The 3,485-nt window shown below is 39.8% G+C and overlaps 1 protein-coding gene across 1 annotated transcript in view; it reads right to left on the reverse strand.

Moving 5' to 3' along the window:
* The window catches only part of Adam12 (ADAM metallopeptidase domain 12), a 335,037-nt gene that overhangs the window by 280,416 nt on the left and 51,136 nt on the right, over nt 1-3,485 (reverse strand). The gene's annotated exons all lie outside the window — the stretch shown is intronic.

The following is a 3,485-nucleotide window of genomic DNA, read 5'->3' on the forward strand; positions in this document are numbered from 1 at the left end:
TGTAATATCTGAAGAAAATCTTTAATTTGGCCTCTTGTGCAATTTATTCTATTATTCCACAGGCAGTAGAAGGTAATCAACAATAATGAAGAACAAGTGTAAATTTTGACCACAGGAAAATAACATGGCATATATGAATAATTCAGTTGTATATATTTCTAAATATCACAACCATTGCTGTAGTCCTATGAACATGAAGATGTACAGTGATTTCAAGATTAAAGATTAGAAAACCACATAGGAAATACATTTGATATTTTGGAATATAAGAAATGTATTTACTTCAGAATTAAAAAAGATCATATTGATGAAAACAGGGAGTATCTTTAGCATTGCTATACACTGGCAGGTATACCTGACACTCCTGATAATACTTCCCAGTTTGACCAGTTCTTATTATTGCCTCCTCCTTTTTCTTGATGCTGCTCCAACTCTCTCACAGCTAGTGACCCAAATGTGAGATGGTATATGCCCACTGTGCACAGTGTGCAGTTATAAATCTAGCTCCTTCATGTTCCTTGAACATAAACCATTTACATCTTAGCACTGTGAAACTCAATGGAAACAGTAAAAATGTTATATCTCTTAGAAGGTCTTTTCTGGCTTTTCTACCACAATGTACCCCTCCCCATGAATGCCTAGGACTCACTCCTTCTGAATGACAGTCTAAATTTATTCACACGTTCCTCATTGGAATATAAGGCACAGGGGGCAAAGACTTGCTTGACTCCTTTGTTGACCATATGCCCAACACCCACTGCATAAGGTAGACTTCTAAAAAACAAGCTGAGTCAAAGGAAGTAGGAGACAGGAAAACACAAATCTGTTTGGAAATACACTAGGCACCATGTAGACTTTCCAAATACTTTCCTGGGAGAAGGACTTGTGTGGAGAGTTACTGTGTTGATGTAGTCTCAAAGTCAGTTCTTGACTGCTGCTGATAAATGGGACAGATAAATAACTGCAAACACTAACCAGATCAAATAGAAGTATCCATTGCAGGAGGATTCCATGGATGCCACATCAATAGACAATCTACATTTACCCCTTCTTGCGGAGCTTTGCCAGTTATCCAAATGTGAGCATGTGTTGCAATTGTGGTCACCTAATGTTAATGTCACAGCTGTGTGTCAAGCTGAGCCCCATGGCATCAAACACTAAGAAAGCTGTCACCAACTCACCTCTGTCCCCATTCTCTTAAATAATGCCAATACTATAGAGTCACTTGAATGTAATTTACTTTAGCGCATCCTCCTGACACTCTTAGTTCTGGGGCAGAATCCCATAGGAGTTAGGGACTGTAGGTAACAGTGCTTCCTAATTTCTGATGATGCAGATCATCTTATGGAAAAGGAGCTCGATCAGAAATGATATACCACTTTCTTCTTATGCATGCCTCATGGCACTTGCCAAATGGTCAATGAACACAAAAGATGAAGCCAAGGCCAGAAGCCAGAACAAAACTGACCTGGCTGTCACTAGTGGTGTCAAGTCATCAATGTGGCTGCTCATTTTACTAGTTTACCCAAGGACTGATGATACATAAACACAGGATAGCCAGCCAGACCTGCACTTGTAATGAACCATACTGGGGCATGAAGACCTTTGCAGGACATGTATATACCAAATATTATATAGAATATATTTATACTAAAAAAGAAAAAAAAAGAAAAAACTCATCCTCACTGTTGATCTAAAACTCAAATCTAAACAGATATTCTATACCTGTAAACACTGATTCTGGCAAATATTCTTCTGGGAAAACTCCTTATCATGTTTTCTACCACCCAGAAAGCTACTGTGTGTGTGTGTGTGTGTGTGTGTGTGTGTGTGTGTGTGCGTGCGTGTGTGTGTGCATGTGTGAGTGTGTGTGTATATGTGTGTGAGTGTGTAGTGTGTGTGTGTGTGTATGTGTGTGTGTGTGTAGAGGTTAAAAGACAACTTGAAACAACTGGTTCTCTCTCTGCACCACGTGGATCCTGGAGACTGAGCTTGGCAGAAAGCCTCTTTGCCCACTGAGCTGCTCTGCTAACCCAGTGCCTATAAATATTTTAGTAGACATATATTCTTTGTTAAGTAGTATATTTTCCTTCCCCTGCATCCATCATTTCCTAATACAACTGACCAATAGTATGATGGGAGGCTTTTTTTACTATCTGGTTTTTCTCCTAGGAACCAGCATCGGTGAGTGCCAACATGCTTCCTTGTCCTCCAATATACACAATTTGGGACCACCTCTATAAAACAGATTTTTCCCCCTAAGTACAGATTGGGTACTTGGCTCCTTTAGCCAAACCACGAACCTCTTCTAAAACAGTTTCAAATGCATGCTCTCCAGGAGATAAATGGAGGATATAAATCATCCCATCTGTCCCCATACAGAGGGGCCCAGTGACCATTCTGGAAAGCTACATGGGATTTCTACAGTCTGATGCTTTTTTTTTTTTTTTAAGTCTGTTTTCTATCATGAAAAATGATCTAAAAATACTTGTATAGAACACCAGGACAAACCCAGCAGCGTGATCTCTCCTAAGGACTCAGGTTTCTATGGATTTCACCATCTTCTGTTGCTACGTGTTCTGAAATTTAAGAAAGTCATGCCTGCTTGGCAGATGAGACTCACCAAAGTGTCAATTGGCAAAATTCCTACTGTTTATGTTACGGCACAAAAGGTGCAAATCAAACATGCCAAAAGTAAACAAGGATGAGACTGTATTAAAACTCATGGTGAATTTTTGTTGTATAAAAGCAGTTTTATTAATAATCCATTGGGAAAACCCAAAATGCTGATTAAATTGACATAAATACAAACAATAGTTGTTATTCAAGTAAACTGAATGCAGAAGTTATGTGTCTTGTAATCTTTGGCATTTGGTTGGAAAAGTGTTTTCCAGTGCTAGGAATTGAACCCAGCGTGTCATGCAGGCTAACCAAATGTTCCATCACTAAGCTACATTCTCAGCAGCCCCTCAGTTAATTTTTGAAAGAGCGGTTACTACTGATGTGCTACTGTATGCATATGAATGCTTGTTTGCATGTATAGATGTTCACCATTTGTATGGTTGGTATTCACAGAGGCCAGAAGGAAATGTCAGATGCACACAGTTGGAGTCACAGATGGTTGTGAGCCACCTGAGTGCTAGGAACTGAACCCAGATACTCTGTAAAAGCAACATGGGGTCTTACCTAATGATTCATCTCTCCACTCCATTCCCAAATTAATCTCAGTAGATGCTACCATTGCTGAGCCTCTCACTAGAGCTGCCTCACCAGAATTATACTCATTTTAACTCCTGTTAAGAATAGAGCCCTCGTTTCAGAGGGACAAAGTTTGTGCTGAAAAGGGTAAAGCTAAGGCGTGAGCAGAATACCAGTCTGGTGAACACAGTTTTGAAAATTCTGGTATCTCAAAGCTGAGGGTGAAAAAGGAAGGAAGGAATGAAAGAATGAAGGACAGAAAGAAAGAAGGGAGGGAGGGAGGGAGG

Source organism: Mastomys coucha, unplaced genomic scaffold (assembly GCF_008632895.1).
Source record: "Mastomys coucha isolate ucsf_1 unplaced genomic scaffold, UCSF_Mcou_1 pScaffold21, whole genome shotgun sequence".
NCBI lineage: Eukaryota > Metazoa > Chordata > Mammalia > Rodentia > Muridae > Mastomys > Mastomys coucha.